This window comes from Bufo gargarizans, chromosome 4 (assembly GCF_014858855.1).
Source record: "Bufo gargarizans isolate SCDJY-AF-19 chromosome 4, ASM1485885v1, whole genome shotgun sequence".
NCBI classification, from domain to species: domain Eukaryota; kingdom Metazoa; phylum Chordata; class Amphibia; order Anura; family Bufonidae; genus Bufo; species Bufo gargarizans.
The window spans coordinates 414,065,110-414,089,338 of NC_058083.1; positions in this window are offsets into that span (position 1 = coordinate 414,065,110).

Consider the following 24,229-nt stretch of genomic DNA (forward strand, 5'->3'; position numbering starts at 1 on the left):
GGACCACTCACTCAAGAAGTACAGGTAAAAGGCTAGTTTAGGCCAAGGGGGACTAGGGGAGAGCAGTTAGTATGGGAGGGTGACCGGTTGCACCGACATACAGAAACCCGGGTCAACGCACGCGGACCCCGGCAAAAATGCCAGCTGGTAATTCCGAAGAAGTACTGGCAGGAGTTATTGCATATTGGGCATGACTTACCATTAGCAGGGCATTTGGGAATACGCCGGACGTTGCATCGGGTAACCCAGAACTTCTTATGGCCTGGGGTAGCCGATGACGTCCGGAATTATTGCCAGACCTGTGAGGTATGCCAAAGGGTGGGAAAAAAAGAGAAACAATCCTAAGGCTAAAATAGTCCTGATGCCCATCATAGAGGAACCCTTTACGAGGGTGGCGGTAGATCTCATAGGACCCTGGCCCATCCTAGCCTCTCCGGCAAACGCTTTATACTTACCGTAGTGGACTACGGAGGCAGTAGCTGTCTCCAACATTCATGCTGAGACTGTGGCTGATGCCCTGGTCAAGATTTTCTCTCGAGTGGGATTTCCCAAAGAGATCTTATCAGACCGGGGTACGCAGTTCACTGCCGAGCTGACTCAGCAGCTATGGAAGGTCTGCGGGATTAAACCTCTGACAAGCTTCCCGTACCTTCCCCAGACTAATGGTCTCTGCGAGCGCTTCAACGGGACTCCGAAACAATTGCTGAAGATGTTCATGGGGGCCTACAGGGACTAGGAGCGATTCCTGCTGCACCTCCACTTTGCGTACTGGGAGGTGCCCCAGGAATCCATGGGATTAATCGCCCTTTGAGCAGTTATATGGGAGGCGCATGAGGGGGCCCCTAGACCTTATCAAAAATCATTGGGAGGGCCAGGCAGAGATCGAGGGGACTTCGATTGTGCCCTATCTGCTGGAGCTGAGGGACCATATGGATGAGTTGGCTCAGACAGTAAGGGAAAACCTTCGGGCGACCCAGCAGCTCCAGAGGGTATGGTACTATCGGAGAGCCAGGTACCGGAGCTTTTAAATTGAGCCAAAGGTCATGGTCCTCAGGCCAATCCAAACCAACAAGCTCCAGGTGGCATGGCAGGGCCCGTATAAAGTTATAGGACAGGTGTCGTACCACGTACACTATACCCAGCTGCGAGAATGAGGATGTGAAACCGAAGTGACAGCCATATATGCCCCAGCAGGGTAGGACACAGAAGTCTTGCCCTTACCAGACCTATTAGGGAGTGACGGGGAGATGAGGAACATAGAGTTGGTCCAGCTGGGGGAACAGTTGGGACCTCATGAGCAGGCTCAAGCCAACCTCCTGCTGGAAGCTAAACAGGCCATGTTTTTCCAGGAACCTAGTTAACAATCCACAAGGTGGCCACCCAAGGGCAGGAGCCCTTGAGACAACCTCCCTACGCTGTTAGGGACGGGATGCGGAGGGAAATAGAAGAGTAGAGATGGCCTTTCGGTTCACCCGGCGGTCGTTTCGCGGCGAACTTTACTCATTCGCAGTTCGCCGAACATATGGTGATATTTGCCGGCGCCATATTTTTTTTTACATTGTGAGAACTTTGACCCATGACACATCCATCAGGTGGTACAGGACAGCCAATTGAGGCGTTTCAGCACATGGACATACCCCCTACCTTATAAATAGGCCTGATCTGGCTGCCATTTTACATTCTGTCTATTGTCAGTGTAGGGAGAGGTTGCTGTGTGGAGCAGGGACAGGAGGTTAGAGTGTTAATAGTGACACAAATCACTAACTAATAGGTCCACAAAAGTCCTTTTAAGGACTGGTATAGGTGTGCTATTAATTGGTGTGCAGTATATAGAGATGTAAAACACTTATACTTTCTAATATAGAAAGCATATTGCAGTGGATTTGTATTGTGTAGCATTGTGACTGGTGATCGGTTCTGCAGCGATACTACAGGGTGGGCCATTTGTATGGATACACCTTAATAAAATGGGAATGGTTGGTGATATTAATTTCCTGTTTCTGGCACATTAGTATATGTGAGGGGGGGAACTTTTCAAGATGGGTGGTGACCATGGTGGCCATTTTGTAGTCGGCCATTTTGAATCCAACTTTTGTTTTTTCAATAGGAAGAGGGTCATGTGACACATCAAACTTATTGGGAATTTCACAAGAAAAACAATGGTGTGCTTGGTTTTAACATAACTTTATTATTTCATGAGTAATTTACAAGTTTCTGCCAACTTATAAAATGTGTTCAATGTGCTGCCCATTGTGTTGGATTGTAAATGCAACCCTCTTCTCCCACTCTTTACACACTGATGATGTGTTTTCCCTCTTTATGCACTGAAGCTGGCACGTTCCCTGAGTTTTTCAAGCAAGATGGTGCACCACCACATTATGGGTGTCAGGTCCGAGCATTCCTAGATGAACAGTTTCCTGGAAAGTGGATTGGTCGTCGTGGGCCAGTTGAATGGCCCCCAAGGTCTCCCGATCTGACCCCCTTAGACTATTATCTTTGGGGTCATCTGAAGGCAATTGTCTATGCTGTAATGATACGAGATGTGCAGCACCTGAAACTACGGATACTGGAAGCCTGTGCTAGCATTTCTCCTGCGGTGTTGCTATCAGTGTGTGAAGAGTGGGAGAAGAGGGTTGCATTGACAATCCGACACAATGGGCAGCACATTGAAAGTGGTCAGAAACTTGTAAATAACTCATGAAAGAATAAAGCACACCATTGTTTTTCTTTTGAAATTCCCAATAAGGCCTCTTTCACACTTGCGTTGTCCGGATCCGTTGTGTACTCCATTTGCCGTAATTACACGCCGGATCCGGAAAAACGTAAGTGAACTGAAAGCATTTGAAGACGGATCTGTGTTCAAAATGCGTTCAGTGTTACTATGGCAGCCAGGACGCTATTAAAGTCCTGGTTGCCATAGTAGTAGTGGGGAGCAGGGGAGCAGGGGAGCAGTATACTTACCGTCCGTGCGGCTCCCGGGGCGCTCCAGAAAGAAGTCAGAGCGCTCCATGCGCATGGATGACGTGCCATGCGATCACGTCATCCATGCGCGTGGGGCGCCCTGACGTCACTCTGAAGCGCCCCGGGAGCCACACGGACGGTAAGTATACTGCTCCCCCGCTCCCCACTACACTTTACCATGGCTGCTAGGACTTTAGCGTCCTGGCAGCCATGGTAACCATTCAGAAAAAGCTAAACGTCGGATCCGGCAATGCGCCGAAACGACGTTTAGCTTAAGGCCGGATCCGGATTAATGCCTTTCAATGGGCATTAATTCCGGATCCGGCCTTGCGGCAAGTGTTCAGGATTTTTGGCCGGAGCAAAAAGCGCAGCATGCTGCGGTATTTTCTCCGGCCAAAAAACGTTCCGGTCCTGAACTGAAGACATCCTGAACGGATTTCTCTCCATTCAGAATGCATGGGGATAATCCTGATCAGGATTCTTCCGGCATAGAGCCCCGGCGATGGAACTCTATGCCGGAACAAAAGAATGCATGTGTGAAAGAGCCCTAAGTTTGATGTGTCACATGACCCTCTTCCTATTGAAAAAAACAAAAGTTTAATTCAAAATGGCAGACTTCAAAATGTCCACCATGGTCACCACCCATCTTGAAAAGTTTCCCCCCTCACATATACTAATGTGCCACAAACAGGAAGTTAATATCACCAACCATTCCCATTTTATTAAGGTGTATCCATATAAATGGCCCACCCTGTACAACTACAAAGAGTGACAAACGCAATTATAAAAAAGTATTATAACTGGTGTGATAGACTAGTGTCCCCCAAAACAACATATTGAAGTGGGGTGTTATCTAAGAATATACTACTCAAATAGTGTATTTGTGTGCTGCACAAATGTATCCGCTTTCACTGCTTTACCTCTGCTACACACAGTGAGAAAATTTTAAGTAAAACCTAAACTGGTGTGAAAGACCAGTGTGCCCCAAAACAACATAAAGAATTGGGGTGTTATCTAAGAATATACTACTCAAACAGTGTATTTAATTTGTGTGCTGCACACATTTATCTGCTTTCACTGCTTTACCTCTGCTACACACAGTGAGAAAATTTAAAGGAAAACCTAAACTGGTGTGAAAGACTAGTGTGCCCCAAAACAACATATAGAATTGGGGTGTTATTTAAGAATATACTACTCAAACAGTGTATTTAATATGTCTGTTGCACAAATTAATCCGCTTTCACTGCTTTACCTCTGCTACACACAGTGATTTTTTTTGATTTTTTTTTAACTGGTGTGAGTATAGACCAGTTGACACCAAAACGACATATAGAAGCAGGGTATTTTCTACTAATACACTACTAGAGAAATGTAGCCGCTTTCACTGCTTTACCTCTGCTAGACAGTGATAAAATAAAAAAAATATATATATTTTTTTTAAACTGATGTGATTATACACCAGTTGACACCATATATAGAAGCAGGGTGTTATATTCCTTCTTCCAGATACACTGCTCTTCTCTATAGACTTTTGTCACTGGGTCATTTAAAAAATGACAGACAGAGGAAGAGGCAGGCCCTTCCGCAGGGGTGGTAGGGCTAGGGCAGGAGCACCAGGCAGGAGCCAAAGTGGGAAGTTGCAGAAGGTGCGTTCAATTTCGTCAAAGGACGCACCAGACTTGGTCGAGTGGCTCACTCAGCCTTCCACTTCTGTACCCTCCTCATCCTCTCTATCTGCACCCTCTTCACTCTCTGCTGTGTGCGCCCGCAAAGACACCATCACCAACACCACCACCACCATATACCCTCCACTTGAGTCACAGGAATTATTTTCCGATCCATCACAAGACATTTCCGATGCACAGCCATTATTGGCATCGGATCAGGAAGAGGAGATAGCAAGTGCAACAGTCTGACGACAGTACCCAGATCAGCCCAAGGAGGTTGGTCCCCGCTGTTGATGCCTACTCCGAGATCTCTAACGTTAGTGGTGGGGAAGGTGACGTTGATGATGATATGTCTATGGACGTAACGTGGGTGCCCACAAGAGAGGGGAGTTCACAGGGACAGATGGACCAGCAGATAGGGAGGAGAAGCAGGCCGAACTTACATTGCACAGGAGGGACAAACCAGACTGCTAATGTATCAGGAGCGAGCCAACAACCATGTACGGTCACATCTGGCACTCCCAAGACGCCGGCACATGGCTCTGCAGTGTGGGCTTTTTTTAATGTGTCAGCTGCTGACAATAGTGTTGCATTCTGGAGCCTTTGCAGTCAACGCATAAGTCGCAGTAAGCCCAACACTCACCTAGGGACGACCGCCTTAAGAAGGCACCTGGCTTCACATCACCGAGCCCAGTGGGACAGTAGGAGAAACGCCGTCAGAACCCACAAAGCCACACTCCAGGCTCTCACCGTACAGCCACTTCTCCTTCTCCTCCCAATTGTCCTACACTCCACCTTCCATCATGCCATACTCACGTTTGTCAGGAAAAAGGCAGGCTTCCTTGGCCCAAATGTTCGAGCGTAAAAAATGGTGACGCCGGATAACCCTCTTACCCAATGGTTGACCGCTGGCTTGTCGGAACTGATAGCCCGCCAACTTCTGCCATATAAACCTGTGGACTCAGAGGCCTTTCGAAAATTTGTGGCCATTGGAACACTACAATGGAAGGTCCCAGGAAGGAAATATTTGCAGAAGGGCAACCCAGAGCTATATGGACACATTCAGCGGCAAGTAAAATGTACAGTACAGACCAAATGTTTGGACACACCTTCTCATTCAAAGAGTTTTCTTTATTTTCATGACTATGGAAATTGTAGATTCACACTGAAGGCATCAAAATTGTGAATTAACACATGTGGAATTATATACATAACAAAAAGTGTGAAACAACTGAAAATATGTCATATTCTAGGTTCTTCAAAGTATTCACATTTTGCTTTGATTACTGCTTTGCACACTCTTGGCATTCCCTTGATGAGCTTCAAGAGGTAGTCACCTGAAATGGTTTTCACTTCACAGGTGTGCCCTGTCAGGTTTAATAAGTGGGGTTTCTTGCCTTATAAATGGGGTTGAGACCATCAATTGCGTTGTGGAGAAGTCAGGTGGATACACAGCTAGAATTTGTATTATGACAAGAAAAAAGCATCTAAGTAAAGAAAAACAAGTGGCCATCATTACTTTAAGAAATGAAGGTCAGTCAGTCTGAAAAATTGGGAAAACTTTAAATAGTGTCCCCAAGTGCAGTCACAAAAACCATCAAGCGCTACAAAGAAACTGGCTCACATGCAGACTGGCCTAGGAAAGGAAGACCAAGAGTCACCTCTGCTGCAGAGGATAAGTTCATCCAAGTCACCAGCCTCAGCAATCACAGGTTAACAACAGCTCAGATTAGAGACCAGGTCAATGCCACACAGAGTTCTAGCAGCAGACACATCTCTAGAACAACTGTTAAGAGGAGACTGTGTGAATCAGGCCTTCATGGTAGAATATCTGCTAGGAAACCACTGCTAAGGACAGGCAACAAGCAGAAGAGACTTGTTTGGGCTAAAGAACACAAGGAATGGACATTAGACCAGTGGAAATCTGTGCTTTGGTCTGAGGAGTCCAAATTTGAGATCTTTGGTTCCAACCACTGTGTCTTTGTGCAACGCAGAAAAGGTGAATGGATGGACTCTACATGCCTGGTTCCCACCGTGAAGCATGGAGGAGGAGGTGTGATGGTGTGGGGGTGCTTTGCTGGTGACACTGTTGGGGATTTACTCAAAATTGAAGGCATACTGAACCAGCATGGCTACCACAGCATCTTGCAGCGGCATGCTATTCCATCCGGTTTGTGTTTAGTTGGATCGTCATTTATTTTTCAACAGGACAATGGCCCCAAACACACCTCCAGGCTGTGTAAGGGCTATTTGACCATGAAGGAGAGTGATTGGGTGCTGCGCCAGATGACCTGGCCTCCACAGTCACCGGACCTGAACCCAATCGAGATGGTTTGGGGTGAGCTGGACCGCAGAGTAAAGGCAAAAGGGCCAACACGTGCTAAGCATCTCTGGGAACTCCTTCAAGACTGTTGGAAGACCATTTCAGATGACTACCTCTTGAAGCTCATCAAGAGAATGCCAAGAGTGTGCAAAGCAGTAATCAAAGCAAAAGGTGGCTACTTTGAAGAACCTAGAATATGACATATTTTCAGTTGTTTCACACTTTTTTGTTATGTATATAATTCCACATGTGTTAATTCATAGTTTTGATGCCTTCAGTGTGAATGTACAATTTTCATAGTCATGAAAATAAAGAAAACTCTTTGAATGAGAAGGTGTGTCCAAACTTTTGGTCTGTACTGTATCTCTGGCACACAGTGTCGGTGCCAAGATACATCTTACCACAGACATGTGGTCTAGCAAACACGGGCAGGGAAGGTATATATCTTTTACTGCCCACTGTGTGAACCTTCTGATGGCCGTCAAGCATGTAACCAGTGGCACCCTTGTAGATTTGGTTTTACTGCCACGGATTGCATGCAGGCCTGCCTCTTCTCCTCCTCCTACTCCATCCTCCCTCTCCTCCTCGGCTGACTCCTCCTTTTCTGCTGCTACCGTCTCTTCCGCTGCGCCAACCAAGATCCCCAGAACCTATTCGACATGCCAGGTTAGACGTTGCCATGCTGTGCTGCATTTGTTGTACCTGGAAGCCAAAAGCCACACCGGTCCTGCACTCCTTTCAGCTTTGCGTTCACAGGCAGATTAGTGGCTAACACCGCTCAATTTGACAGTTGGTAATGTGGTGTGCAACAACGGTGCCAATCTGCTGAGCGTGCTGAAACAGGGCAAAATTACACATATGCTGTGCATGGCACACGTCCTGAACTTGGTCGTGCAGCGATTTGTTGTCAAATTCCCCGAAGTCCAGGACGTCTTGCGGCAGGCCAGGAAATTCGCGGGCCATTTCAGAAGATCTTACACGGCCATGGCTCGCCTTGCTGAAATCCAGCAGCGACACAACCTGCCCGTCAGACGTCATATTTGTGACTGCCCGACACAATGGAACTCAACTTTGTATATGCTAGATAGGCTGCTCCTGCAGAAACGTGCAGATAACGTCTACCTGTAGGAACTCTGTGGTGGGACAGGTTCTGAGGAGCTTGTTTTTTTTTCACCGCGCCAGTGGCTGCTCATGCGAGACGCATGCACACTTCTGCGGCCATTTGAAGAGATCACCAAACTGGTCAGTCGCAGCCAGGGCGCCATCAGTGACATCGTACCTTTTGCCTGCTTTCTGGAGCGTGCATTACGTCGTGTCATTGATCAAGCCGTCGAGGAGCAGGAGCAGGAAGATGAGGAAGTAGCAATGCTGGATGAATTCCCAGGGGATGCTACTCCATCTGAGACAAGTCAACAACAGGAGTCAGAAGAGGAGTCAGAGGAGGATGGTGTCGGGGAGGAGAAGGATCAAGAAGAGCATGCTTTAAACCTTTCTGGGATCCCTCGTGTTGTCCGTGGATGGGGGAGGAGAACGAGGACGACATTATCATGGATGATAAGCAGGAGCCAAGCCACTACAATGCTTCCAGTTTAGTGCAAATGGGGGTCTTCATTCTCCAGTATTTTAAGAGGAACCCCTGTATAAAAAGCATAAAGGGCAAGGACCAGTACTGGGTGGCAACATATTTAGACCCCCTGTTACAAACAAAAAATGTCAGAAATGTTACCACCATCACATAGGGTTGTCAGAATGTAGCACTTCCAGGTCTTGCTTAGAGAAATGCTGCATTCTGCTTTTTTGGGCACTGGCAGAGGAGTTTCCACTGACAGAGAAACAGTTTTGGGTACCAATACAATAGCGACTGCAAGAAGAGGGCGGTGTGAAGATGTATTGGTCACTTCTGATATGAGAACATTCTTTCAGCCGACCCATCGACAGCTGTCCTCCGGATCCAGCCTTAGGGAACGCCTAGACCGGCAGGTGTCCGACTACATCGGTTTAACGGCTGATTTGGACTCTCTGAGAAGTGATGAACCCCTGGACTACTGGGTGGGCAGGCTTGATCTCTGGTCAGAACTTACACAATTTGCAATGCGACTGTTGGCTTGCCCCTCATCAAGTGTCCTGTCCGAAAGGACGTTCAGCCCAACTGGGGGGATTGTGACCGATAAGCGGACTCACCTAGCTCACCACAGTGTTGACTACCCCACATTTCTAAAAATGAATGAGGCATGGATCTTAGAGGAATTCAACACATGTGAACAGAAGACCATGTTTGTTTAAAATTCCTCATGACAGCCCATATCTGCCACCACCCATAACAATTTATGGTCCCTGTCTTCGGTAAATACAGCAGCATAAAATGCCTTTTATGTACGTTGAATGCCTAATTTTTGGGCCTGTAATGGCTGACACTTACTTCTGTATCCTGTAAATGCCAAATGTACCACCAGCAACAGAATACAAAGTTATTTGCTGTCAGGGGAACGCCTGTCGGCTAATTTTTGAGGCCTGTAATGGCCGACACTTACTTCTGTATCCTGTAAATGCCAAATGTACCACCAGCAACAGAATACAAAGTTATTTGCTGTCAGGGGAACGCCTGTCGGCTAATTTTTGAGGCCTGTAATGGCTGACGCTTACTTCTGTATCCTGTGAATGCCAAATGTACCACCAGCAACAGAATACAAAGTTATTTGTTGTCAGGGGAACGCCTGTCGGCTAATTTTTGGGGCCTGTAATGGCTGACACTTACTTCTGCGGACACATTTAACAGACGTGTGAATGGACCCTCTATATATTTGACATGTATTTACTGACTGCTGTCAGTTCTGGCTGATTTAGGCCGAGATATTACAGTAAAACCAAGCAATATTACAAAAAACACAATACACATTATAACTGTACAAACGATTTATATAACTTAGTAGAAAAAATAAAAATAAAATTAATATAGAATTTATATATTGGCCAGATGGCGGTTATAATAGCCAAACGACCCATTTCCCTCCACATTTCATAGGCCAACTGCCACATGATATTCTGTTTCTCGGCGTGGGATAGGCTGCTGTCGTAGCCCTGAACCAACATCCGCTACAAGAGAAAAATGCAAGCATATAATCCCAATTTTTAAAAATAATAGTATGACAAAAAATGTAGTCAAGTAAACAGAAAAAAGTATTTAATGCTTTGAGGTGGAAATATTAGATTTAGGCCGCATGCACTGCCCATATTTGATGGTTCATTTAGAGTTACCCAGGGTGCATCCCGGGGAGACGAACCAGCTGTGCACCCCATACCGTACCGTCACTTCACTAGACAGGTACATCTCTGCTTAGCTGGACAGTATCTGATAGCTCAGACCCCACCAACATACAGTCGTAATACAATCCCATCTTCTAACCGTAACAGTAAGGCCGCATGCACACGGGCCTGTTTTTTCAAAACTACGGACTGTACAGACCCGTCCTGCAGAGTGGACAAGCGCACTGCGTCATTGGTTGCTATGACGACGTGCGCTTCCAGGCCACCACCGTTGAACTGTGATACACTTGTATGATCTATACAAGTGTATTACTGTACAGTGGTGGCGGCAAGAAGTGCACGGCATCATAACGAGTTAGCATTAGCAACCAATGACGCTGTGCGCTCGGCCACTCTGCAGGGTAACCTAACATAGTGGGTGTAATGTCACAGGAATATCTACTGTATAGTGCAAATATCTATAATATCTAGTGAGACCTTATAAAATGTGAAGTTTAGTGTACTTGAGAAAAATTTAAATCGCAGAAGGTCGCACTGGCAATTTTTTTTTTATAACACTCTTTATGTATATAAAGTTATTGTTCAGACATGCAGGTGAAATGTAATCAAATACACTACTTTAATGTAAGATTACTTAAAGTCACCAGGAGTTCTTCTTCTTCCTTGTTGAACTTTGCTCCAACCATCGCATCCATCTATTTGCTAGTCGGTGTAAACCAGTTCCTGTACTCCACGCCTTCAGAAAGCATGAGATCTTGCGATTAATACTTTGCCAAAATTTCGCCGACAAAAAAAAAAAAATGCTTGCAGATCGTAAAATCGCTTAATACTTCTGGTATGTCAGTGTCCATGTTGTGAGACTATGTGTGCGCATTTACTTAGTATTTTGTGGCTGCAAATGTGACCTGGAGGTTTCTCATGTTCGCCTGCCATTAAAATGAATGGGACCTGCCGCAAACTTGCGGTTCGCGAACCGTCCCGGCAGATGTTCACCCATCACTATAGAAGAGATACTTCGGCTAGGAGTAATAGAACACTCCAAAAGTCCTTGGGCCTCATCTGTGGTCTTGGTACCAAAGAGGGACAGCACGACCCGCTTTTGTGTCAATTACAGGCGGATCAACGACAAAATGGTAACCGACGCCTATCCGATGCCATGGATAGACGAGCTTCTTGACCGCATATCTAAGGGGAAGTATCGGACCACTAGTGACCTCTGCAAGGGATACTGGCAGATCCCTTTAGTGGAAGATGCTGTCCCCAAGTCAGCCTTCATCACCTATTCGGCATATACCAATTTTGGGTTATGCCATTCAGAATGAAGAACGCGTCCTCTACCTTCCAAAGGCAGACTGCCTCCTAGATGGTCTCCAAGATTATGCGTGTGCATACCTGGACAACATCACCATTTATAGCGATACTTGGGAGGCTCATTTTGAACACATAGGGTCAGTGTTAGATAGGATTAGGGGGTCTGGTATGACCTTGAAGCCTGACAAGCGTCACATTGGTATGGCGGAAGCACAATATCAGGGTCACCAGGTTGGATGTGGTAAGCAACGTCCAGAGTCAGCTTAGATTGAGGCCGTTGCTAATTGGCCCACTCCCTGTACCAAGACACAAGTCATGGCCTTCTTAGGGACAGCTGGTTATTACAGGCGTTTTGTACCCGACTATAGCGCCCTGGCCAAACTCCTGACCGACTTGACCAAAAAGAAGTTACACCGACAGGTCCTGTGGCCTCCGGAGTGTGAGGTGGCTTTCCAAACTCTAAAACAAGCTCTTGTCAATGCCCCTGTGTTGCTAGTGATGGCCTTGCGGTTCACCCGGCGGTTGGTTCACGATTTGCCGAACATGCAAACATATGGCGATATTCGTGCCCGCCATATTCTTTTACATTGTGAAGAACTTTGACCCATGACACATCCATCAGGTGGTACAGGACAGCCAATTGAAAAGTTTCAGCACATGGACATACCCCCTACATTATAAATAAACCCGATCTGGCCGCCATTTTACATTCAGTCTTTTGTCAGTGTAGAGAAAGGTTGCAGTGTGGAGCAGGGACAAAAACGCTATCAAATAGGTCCTGGAAAAAATAATTATAACTGGTGTGCGCATGTGAGTACGCGAAAACTATATTGCCGATATTTTGCATTTAAAAAAATAATAAATGGAGATAGCAACTTCGAATAATACATCTGGTATGTTACTGTCCATGTTGTGGGACTATTTGTGCACTTCTAGTAATTATTTCTGGGCTGCAAATATGAGCTAAAGGTTTTTCAGGATCGCCTGCCATTAAAATAAATGGGACCCGCCGTGAACTTGCGGTTCGCGAACATTTGATCGCGTTCACGGAATCGTGTTTTTGCGAACCGTCCCGGCAGATGCTTGTCCTTCACTTTTGGTTGCCCCAGATCCTAACAAGCGCTTTATCGTCCATACAGACGCATCCATGTTTGGACTGGGGGCAGTTTTGAGCCAGGTCGGAGAGGACGGATGAGAGCACCCGGTGGCCTATCTGAGTCGCAAACTTTTTCCTAGGGAGGTCGGCTATGTGGCCATTGAGCAGGAGTGTCTGGCCTTAGTCTGGGCCCTCAAGAAACTCCTTATCTGTATGGCCGTGCCTTCACTCTCATCACAGACCACAACCCCCTGGTCTGGCTCAACTGGATCTCTGGTGATAATGCCCATCTGCTGCGGTGGAGTCTGGCCCTACAGCCCTACGACTTCACTATTCACTATCGCCCAGGCAAGTTAAAAGGGAACGCAGATAGACTGTCCCGACAAACAGACTTGTTATCCGAATAGTCGCTGGACATCCCAGAAAGTTCCAACCGTGTCTGCCGGAGCAGGGAGAAAAAGGGGGGCCATTGTGAAGAACTTCCCAGTAACAGTTTGTTTATTTTACCTCCCTGCTACTTAATCCCCTTGGATATCTGCTCCTAACATCTGTGTATCAAGGACATGTGTACACACACTTCTGAGACATTCAGTCTGCTTCTAACCACAAGACTGACCTACTTAAGTAAAATACATAAGATAACACTCTTGACAAAGCCCTGTTTTGTAAATTGAGTTTAGTATGTTTCCAAAACTCCATTGTTTAGCTGGCTCAGAGGAGGAGTTTGATACTGTTTAAATTGAATGCCCTTGCTTTCCATTAAACGTGCTTTGTTCCAGCATGAAGCTTTGGCTCCTGTGTGGATTATTATGCGACACTAGCAATATTTTACTCTGTGGATTCTTGGCGATATTATTTCATGTGAATAAGGGAATGACAGACGGCAACTAATATTCAGACCATCACAATATCACTCTCTGGGAATCGGCCTCCTGACACTCCACACTGTTGCCGGCGGGGGCGGTGCTGCTCGGCGTCCTACATGGCATCCCGCGGAACCAGACTCTCCCTTGAGTAGCTGATAGAAGTGTGCTTGACTTAATGCACTTGAAATCTTTTAGGCAAAGTCGTTCCTGTAGTCACCGGACATCTGTATCAGCTCGGTCAGGGGGTCTTTTTTGGGGGGGTTTGCTTATAGTACCATACGCGTTTCGGAGCACCAAGCTCCTTACTCAGTGGCTTCTATTCACATTCCCCATATTCTGTCTTTTATACCCCAAAAGTGGGTGGACCAACTTTTTTACTTTGGATTTCACTAAAAGTTAGAATGGATTTCTATATGGATCTATATATAGCGATCACACACATAGGAAAAGGATAATACAAATAAATTTGGCATTACCTAATTGCGGCCATCTTGGACAAACCATCCTTGGTCACTTAATATGTCATATTCTGTAAAACAAGTATTTCACTAATATATTAATCATTATGGTCCATTGGTCTTATTAGACGATTCCCACTTGCAATCGTATGCATATGAACAAAAAACACATCTAATTCAAGAAAAATGCACATGCATTTTTTTATGCGATTTTAGTGCGTTTTAGTGCGTTTGCTGTATGAAATTTATTGTTCCACTCTATTTTCTTCTGGAAGGACATATACATTATTATTTCACAAATATCTGATACTCTTATCAAGTATTATTCATGTATTAAAGTTTTTTTTGTTTTTTTTCATTTTTCAATCTTATTTTTCTTCCTTATGTATACTGAATATACTTCTATATAAATTAATAGACATCAAAGAAGGTGGGGAATGGGGGCCTCTCATGGAGGCGGAATCGGGGCTCTGATATACAGCCAAACCATGACATGTCAATTGAGGGCACCCGTCCCAATTCTACAAGAATTAAAAGAGTTCCATTTCTGCATTCAACCCATTTGGGATTAGAATATCAAACTCAAAGATTCTCCTAAATTCACTGCTTGACATGTATGCTATATGATCTCCTCCCCTCTATTGCTTCCTTATTTTCTCAAACGCTATAAAGGTAAGTGAAGACAGGTCTTTATTATGGACTTCTTTGTAATGTTTCTACAAAGAATGTTGTTCTATACCTTTTTTTAATATTATTAATGCTCTCTGCAATTCTCCTCTTAAATTTGCGTGTAGAAGTTAATAGCGGTCCTATGGTCTTGTCTTCTAAAACATGATGCCGATACTTGTTTATTATTTTTTCAATCCCTTTGTATTGACTGCTAAAAGGTAACATTATTCTTGGGGTATCTGCCTCCTTATTTTCCTTCACTTTCTCCCTAAAGAAGGATTCCCTTTCCATGGATCTCACTTTATTTAGGGATGTGCTAATGACTTTTGGGGGATAATCCTTAATAAAAAATTGTTCACTCAGTTGTTGTGCCTCCATCTTAAATTGTTCTTCTACTGTACAATTTCATTTTAGCCTCCTAAAATTGTCTGGTTGGTATATTAATGAGCCTTCTTGGTAGATGGGAACTAGTAAAAAGAATATAACTGTTCTTACTAGTTGGTTTTTGATAGGTATTACATATCAAATCTTTATCTTGTCTTTTAATAGTAATATCCAGAAAGTCAACTGTATCCTTACTAATATTAGTAGAAAGACAATTTTCTGTCATTAGCATTAATATCCTGTATAAACGTATGTAATCCTTCTGATTTTCGCTAAATGAAGATATCATCTATGTAGTGAATCCAGAGCACCAGGTCCCCCCCCAGCCTGGGAGCTTTTACCTCAACCTCCCATTGGGCCATACAAAGATTTGCATTGTGGGGGCGAACCTCGTGCCCATGGCGGTACCCCTAGTTTGTAAATAAAAATCAGATCCATAACAAAAATAAATTATGGTGCATAATGTATTGTACACCTTCTGCTATGAAATCTATTTGATCCTCCTGGATCTTACCATTACATAACAATCTATTTCTTAGGGAATTTAGACCTTGTGTATGGTCTATAATGATGTACAATGAATGTATATCCATAGTCCCTAATATCCAATGATCCTCTATTTTCAAATTCTCAAGTGTAGCAATGATATCTGTTGTGTCTTTGATATATGATGGTATATTCTTAACTGTTGGTTGTAATAACCTATCTATGTATTGGGATAAGTTTGATGAACTTGATCCTATACCCGAAATAATGGGTCTGCCAGGTGGATTTTGCCAATTTTTATGAATTTTCAGCATACAATAAAATATTGGTATTCGCTGTTGTGTTTTCGTTATAAATGTGTATTCCTGTTCCAATAATATACCTTTATCAGGTCCTTTTTCACAATATTGAATTAATTCTTTCAGGTAATCGTGCATTGGATCTCATTTTTGGGGTCTATAAGTGTCCCTATCTGATAATTGTTTAGAAAATATTTAGGTTACCACATTGCTACAAAAATGCTCAAACCCAGTGTAGAGCAACCTATGATGATCCCCTAAAAAAATTCCAACACACTGGAAACAGATAAATCTACAATGAAACAAAGGAGTCCTTAAACAGCAATATATACAAAAATAAAAATACATTTTATTGAATACATAAATATAAAAGCATCAAAATGACAAGACACACACAAAATGTGTGATACCTCCTAGTAGACAGAGTATACATAAGCCAATGAATGCAAAGTGAGCACATATAAATATAGCCTGCAAGTGTCCATATACTGAACAGTTTATAAAGTGCCAAGTGCAACAAGTATTACAGCTTACAAAATCAGGAACCAATCAAAGGTTTATAATGGTGCCCACACACAAGAGATCAATAAAGGGGTGTAAAGGAGAACATGTCCTTTTAACTGGAAAACAATGGTCGATGAGATGGTCTGTCATACTAATCATGAGCATGTGGGAAATCTGAGTCTGTCAATCTAAATTAAGTGTGGGACTGTTTCTTAGTGGTAGAGGGGACGTAGAGATGACAAATGACGCATGTCCGGGTCAGGAGCATGTTAAGTCTGGACTGAGTGTCTAAAAGTCAGCCATGGGGGTCCATAGCCTCTTGTGTTTTTTGTGTGTTCTAGATTCCCAGCTGGCTAATTTACTTTATAATTTGACACTAAACCATACTGCTCAAATAAGAAAAAAAGATGCGGGAAGGCCTCAACCGGGTTGGAGACCATTATAAGCAAATCATCTGCATATGCTACATTTATATATTCAATGGAGTCGTTATTGGCTCGTACTCCCCGTATGGCTGGGTGGTCTCTGATTGCCTGGAGAACAGTTTCCATTGCCAAAATGTAGAGGGCTGGAGACGGGGGGCAACCCTGACGCGTCCCGTTACGAATGGGGAAAGACGGTGACAAAGTACTGTGGCGAAACCAACCTCGCCACAGTGTTTTGGAGGGGGCTGTTTGAAGGCCTCTTGCCTCAGGATTATGGCCCATAGTAACTTTAAAGGAGAAGACAGACCGGCCGCACAGCTTAAATCTGTCTGTGGAATTGTATTTTATGTTATTATGCGTTCGGTTAAATTGTATGTTATGTGAGGGTACCCAGATAGCTAATATTATTGTATTCGTGTATTCTGAGTGCCATTCACCTAATGATATGCACTCAGACTTGAGCTATCTGGGGATATGTTAAATGTCTGTTTGCTGTGGGGGTGTGCCATTGTGTGTTTAAATGGTGATGTCTGTCCTGTTGTCTCCACATGTGTATTGGTGATCTCCCTTTGTCCTGAGAGATAATTGGATTGCCTTCAGTTGTCTCTGGGACAGAGAGGAGGAAACCATGATGCATTGTGGGGATGTGTTGTATCTGTCCTGTGTCGCAGTCTCCCTTCTGGTCCTCTAGGGGGCGGGAACGATTGGTTGCTGTACTTGCATTGTGTGTGTTGTAAGGTATTGATTGGTTGGATTTCAAAACCCTGTGGGCAGTATTATGTAGGTTTCTTATGAATAAAAGAGGCTGTACTTGAAGTACAGTCAGACCACTGCTGAGCCTCAAGACGGAGCCTTGTCTCGTTATTGGGGGGATTCCCTGTATTCTGTTAGAGACTGATTGCCAGGAGTGTAAGCTGACTGTACGCTTTTCCTGTTCGTCTGCCGGCAGCTATTTGCGAGGTTCCAGTTTGGAGTGCTATTTTGTATACAGTTCGGGAGGTTGGTGTTCTGCAGTAGCTGTGCCTGTCTCTCAGAAAGGGGCATATCGCCTAAACGGATTTGAACCCCTTGTCTGCTGAAACGGTCCGTTACATTGGTGGCAAGCATCGGGATCGTTCCTACAGCCAGAAGGACAGCTACAGGAGACACCATTTCTGTGGATTCTACAATTTAAGGGCAACGCATGTCTCAGTACAGCGACCCTAAAAGCACCAGGATGGAACCAGCAGTGGAGTACAGATACTCTGTTGAGGAATTTGACCGTATGATGTGGTTGCGGCTGAACTTCTTCGGACCCAATCCAGCTGAGAAATACGTGAAGTTCGTGAGGAGTCTAGTGTTCAAGACCCTACTATACCGGGCAGAAGGTGACGGTCAGCTGCCACGTTGGGTGGACCTCCATCGGAAGTTACAGTTGCAGGACAGAGGGATCCCAGTCTCCATTCCCCAGCGGCAGTGTGAAGTGCCGGGAGGGGAGAGCAGCGGCCTCCCTCCCCAGTGGCAGGCTGAGTTACAGGGGGCAGAGGTAGTTGTTCCTGCCCCCCAGCAGCAGCATGATTTTTTGGGAATTGGGAGCCCAGTCTCCTTTCCCCAGCGGCAGGCGGAGTTACAGGGGGCAGAGACAGTCGGTCCTGTCCCCCAGCGGCAGAGTGTCCTACAGGGAATAGAGAGCCCAGTCTCCTTTCCCCAGCAGCAGGACACTGTATTGGGAGCGGAGGCAGTTGGTTGCCCTCCCCAGCGGCTGGAAGTATGTATGGGAGAGGAGCTCGTTACCCCCTCTCCCCAGCGACAGCTTAACGCACCAGGGGGAAACAGTAAGCCCCACAACTGTGCAGATAGGAGCGTGGTCTCTGCACTCACAGCACAGGGGGTAGGGACAGTCGGTCCTGTCCCCCAGCAACAGGGCTGTTTAGCCAAAGAGGAGACAGTCGGTCTCCCCCTCAAACAACCAGATCTCCAGCCATCTCCGCAGGTATACCAGGAGGAGGTGGTAAGCGAGCCCACCCCTTCCCAGCTACTTCCCAACCGAGTTCTGGGGGCAGGGGATGAGCCTGCAATACCCACTGATCCCTTCCCAGCGGAAGAGCTGGCATCAGGGCAGAGAGCAGTCGGCCTCTGCCCTCTGCTATCCTCTTGTCCAGAGACTGATTTCCCACAGGCATCCCCAGCGGAAGAGCTGGCATCTGGGCAGAGCGCAGTCGGCCTCTGCCCACCAAGTACCTACAGCTCCAAGCTGGAGAACCACAAAGCAAGGAGTAGCAGATGCCCACTCAACAGCTGGGGACATACAGAACAGAGCCAGGCCCTAAGATTCAACAGGTCCAGTATTTGGTTGTGGGTGGGCTGCCAGACTAACTCAGGTACCGACCGGCGTGAGGTCAGGTATCTGGTTAGTCTTCCCTGGGGGGGGGGGGGGGAGATGTGTGGCGAAACCAACCTCGCCACGGTGTTTTGGAGGGGGCTGTTTGAAGACCTCTTGCTTCAGGATTATGGCCCATAGTAACTTTAAAGGAGAAGACAGACCGGCCGCACAGCTTAAATCTGTCTGTGGAATTGTATTTTATGTTATGATACGTTTGGTTAAATTGTATGTTATGTGAGGGTACCCAGATAGCTAATATTATTGTATTTGTGTATTCTGAGTGCCATTCACCTAATGATATGCACTCAGACTTGAGCTATCTGGGGATATGTTAAATGTCTGTGTTTGCTGTGGGGGTGTGCCATTGTGTGTTTAAATGTTGATGTCTGTCCTGTTGTCTCCACATGTGTATTGGTGATCTCCCTTTGTCCTGAGAGATAATTGGATTGCCTTCGGTTGTCTCTGGGACAGAGAGGAGGAAACCATGATGCATTGTGGGGATGTGTTGTATCTGTCCTGTGTCGCAGTCTCCCTTCTGGTCCTCTAGGGGGCGGGAACGATTGGTTGCTGTACTTGCATTGTGTGTGTTGTAAGGTATTGATTGGTTGGATTTCAAAACCCTGTGGGCAGTACTATGTATGTTTCTTATGAATAAAAGAGGCTGTACTTGAAGTACAGTCAGACCACTGCTGACCCTCAAGACGGAGCCTTGTCTCGTTATTGGGGGGATTCCCTGTATGCTGTTAGAGACTGATTGCCAGGAGTGTAAGCTGACTGTACGCTTTTCCTGTTCGTCTGCCGGCAGCTATTTGCGAGGTTCCAGTTTGGAGTGCTATTTTGTATCCAGTTCGGGAGGTTGGTGTTCTGCAGTAGCTGTGCCTGTCTCTCAGAAAGGGGCATATCGCCTAAATGGATTTGAACCCCTTGTCTGCTGAAACGGTCCGTTATAAGTACCATTGACTCTTATTCTAGCGCTCGGGTCTCCAAGAGGGTGTCGCCGCAAAGTAATGACGCAGTCCAGGTCTCTCGGGTGAGAACCAAGCTAGTCAAGCTTCTCTTGGCTTGTGAACATTCTGTTTCTTCAGTGGAGCCTTTGTCCATATCTGTGCCTCTGGAAGATCCGGCAGTGGGACGCCGACTCCATCAGACGGTAGCCATGAGGGGGTGTCCAGCGGTGTGGTCTGAAGGCGCTCCTGTAGATACGATGGTAAGCGGATAATTCATCTTTTTCTCCCAACCACAAAAGTGAGGCCAAAGGGGAAGAGCCACTTATAAGGTGTCTTGATGTGGCGTAGGTAATCCGTAAGAGGATGCAAGGCCCTTCGCTTATTTAATGTGGAGGGTGCCTGATCCTGGTAAATGGAGATTTTGTTTCCTTCAAAAATGATCACTTTTTGGCTTCTTGCAGCCTGCATCAATGCTGCTGTGTCCACATATTTCAATAGACCACATACCACGTCTCTCGGGTTCTCTGTGTCTTTCGGATTTGGCCTCAGTTCCCGATGGATGCGTTCGATGTTTATCTCAGCTGCTCTGGTGGCACCTAGGAGGATAGTGAAGATGGCACCGGCAGATTCTGGTAGGGCCTCATGTAGAAAACACTTTCCGGGAGACCACGTATAGTATGAGTGCATAGGGTGTGTCCAGAGAGTTTACGTAGGCTGCGGTGTTTTCACTGGCTACCTGGACGTAGCTTAGTATGTCCTCTTGGTTATTTTCAAGGGACTCCACTTGGTGCCCTATATGTTTAACGTCCGCCTTTATCTCATTGAGGTCGTGACCAGAGTTAGGGCCGAAGTTAGAGCCTGTTGCAGAAATTGCCTGGAGATCGGGGCTGAGCTCAACTATGCAGGTCCATCCACTGGGTCCGAGGTGCAGCCTTCCGCATCTTTGGAGTCCTGTGTCCAGTCCTCATGTTCTGGCGGCGCCATCTTGGAGGCAGCAGGCGCGACAACTAGGACTTCTTGTTTAGGTATTTTTCCATGTCGGAGACACTGCAGTCCAGTTTGCAGGGATCCAACTTGTCTTTGGGTATGCTTCTGCCAATTTTGCCCATTCTGCGCTGAGTTAGAGTGCAGTTTTAGCCAGGTTGGAGGGTTGCAAGGAGGAGAGCTCTCCTACATGCGACTGAATCGGTCGGCAGTCAGGCTCCGTCCCCCTCACTGTTCTTTTCTGTGCCTACCATGATGATCATGGATAACTGGGAATCAGGGTTTGATGCCAGAGAGGGAGCTTGAGAAAGGGATACCACATCCAAGGGAGGTCAATGGATGAAATCTGATTGTCTGTTGTTGCCTTGCCACTTTTTTTTCCCCTAATTGGGAATCACCCAGAGAGAATGGGTCAGGAATCCAAGGAAGGCAGCAGGCACACGGCAATTACCCACTCCCGACTCGGGGATGTAGTGACGATAAATAATACAGCACTTCTAAGCAGCCCTGTTATTGGATTGAGTACACTCTCCATTAACAAGGATCTATTGGAGGGCAAGTCGGGTGCCAGCAGCCAACTTGCTCCCGGCCTCCACAACGTTCACCCAGTGTGCCATCATGGTGAGGATTGTGTTGACCAGACTCTTGGCTACTGAGACTGGACTTGTAGGTTAGGGCCTGCTGCCGCTTTGTTGACTCTAGATAACATCTAGGTGTTTAGGGATAGATCTGGATTACAAATTATTTGGGATAAGAACTCTCCTTCCCCAGTCTTGCCCGCTACAGGTTGCAGACCAAATCAAATATCTGGGGATCCTAGTTACTGCACACCTGAATAGCTATATTAAACTTAACATAGAATCATTATTGAATACATTGTCTGAGAAGGTTAAAGCCTAGTGCAAACTACCAATGTCAGAAATTGGGAGGAGCAACCTCCTTAAAATGATTGTTATGCCCAAGCTTATGTATGTCCTGCATAATTCCCCGATTTGGATACCTCATAGGATATTTTTCAAAATAGATTGTTTATGGACATTATATGGCGTCACAAAAAAGCTCGGACCCGTCTTGACACACTACAAAGAGGGAAGGAGGCGGGGGGACTTGCAATCCTAAATGCCTGGTTATATTATTTTCAGCTCAATTGCAGCAGCTAAGAGGATGGGGGAAAAACCCTGGGGATAGTGCCTCAGCTAGATTGGTGGCCCATATCATAGGCCAGGACTCCCCGGTGACTATTGGAACATGGGGGGTTGGCCGATAAGATGTCAGCTCATCCAACCCTTACAATGATACACAAGATCTGGCAAAAATGCAGGACTTTGCTTGCAGTTCAAGGGTTTACACAGGTCTCCCCTATCTGGAGAAATCCGCATCTGCCCGAAATGTTCCATTTAGAAGGGTTTGCACCATGGGAGCGCAAGGGAGTGAGATTTTTGTATCAGTTACAGAGTTCGGGTATCTTTAAGTCCTTTGAACAGTTGAGAAATGAATTTGGTCTCCTGCAATCAGCCTTTTATCAATTTCTGCAATTACGCCATGCTTTCCAGAAGCAGGCGCAATCGACGTCATTGAAATGTACTACGGTACCGCTGTCTTAACAGATCCTTACAAACAATTCCTCATGTGGTTTGATATCATCCATTTATAGGAATCTGTATGTAAAATCACTGAAACAAGAGGTCCTAGCAGTCAAGCATAAATGGGAGGCAGAGGTGGGGCCGATTTTGGAGGAGCAATGGAAGTCGATTTTAGCGCTAACTCCACAACTTTGTGTGAGGGACACCGTATGTTTCAGTTGTTTTTACTGCACCGTGTGTATTGGACCCCAGAGTTCCTATGTAAGATAGGTGTTTGGGTAAATGCGGACTGTCCTAGGTGTGGTAACAATCCTGCATCCCTGATGCATATGTTCTGGGACTGCGCGGAACTCCAAAATTTTTGGACGGCGATTTTGATTTTGATCAAAGACGTCTATAACATAGTGGTTCCGCCTGGACTGAGGGCATGCATGGCTGGGATATTGGACAATAAAAATCGTCATCACCGTCTGGGAGTACAACGCATGCTTTTCCAGGCCAGGAAATTGATTGCCAAAAACTGGCTTCGACCGCAAGTTCCGACTAGGAAAGAATTCTTAAATAGGTTGTCGGAAGTCTTGCGACTAGAAAAAGGTGTTTATGTTAAAAGAAAGTGTGTGGAAATTTTTTATAAGATATGGGAAACTTGGGAAAACTATAGGATACGTTACCCTGACTAGTCTCCCTTACTAAGGATGTACTGTGTAGATCAAAATATTCTCCTCTCTATGATGCTTATACATGGCGCCAAGTTTGGGTTCCCTGGTATGTATAATTGAAATACCTGTAACGGTCACGTCCACACACACACAGGGGGAAGGATAGTGACCACTGCGCTCCACCCTCACCCCTGGCCCTGCCTACTTGCCTCACGAGTCCTGATGACAGGGGACAACTGGATGACAGTCCCTTACTTAGGATATGTGCAGGGAAGACAGACAAGACAAAATACGGAACGTGAACAGACCGGGTCAGAACCAAGAGAGCTACGCAGTACAAAGGGTTAAGCAAAGAATGGTCAGGAGAAGCCAGGGTCAAATACCAGGAGAGTAGAGAAGTACCAGAGGAGTCCGCAAAGAGTAGTCAGGTGGGAGCCGAGGTCACAATACCAGCACGGATGCGCAGTACAGGAGGAGCAGGCAAAGGATCGTCAGGGAACAGGAACAGGTGAGTATTCAGTAGTCCAACAAATAGCCATGAACCTAGAATTAACGGCAACCTGTGGCCAGCAGGTTGCCTGTATTTATAGTGGGGAGTGAGGGTCATGTGACGTGGCCAGCGTCACATGACCGACAGACCGGCCAGTCGAGCACCGAGTGATCAGCTCGGCGCTCAAGGCAGACCTAGGAGCAGGGAGCCTCCCAGCTAGCAAAGCCGCCCTGGGAATGAGGTTAAACACAGATCCTCGCTCCCAAAGCTAAGCAGCAGGTCTGTGGCTGATGGGAGACTGAGTGCACCTTTGGAACCCCGTTACAGTACCCCCCTTTTACGAGGGGCCACCGGACCCAAGACTTCAGGCGATGGCCTTTCAGGGTGTTCTAAATGAAATTTTCGAACAAGTCTACGAGCATGAACCTCCCTGGCAGGTACCCAAGATCTCTCTTGAGGTCCATACCCCTTCCAGTGAATCAGGCACTGCA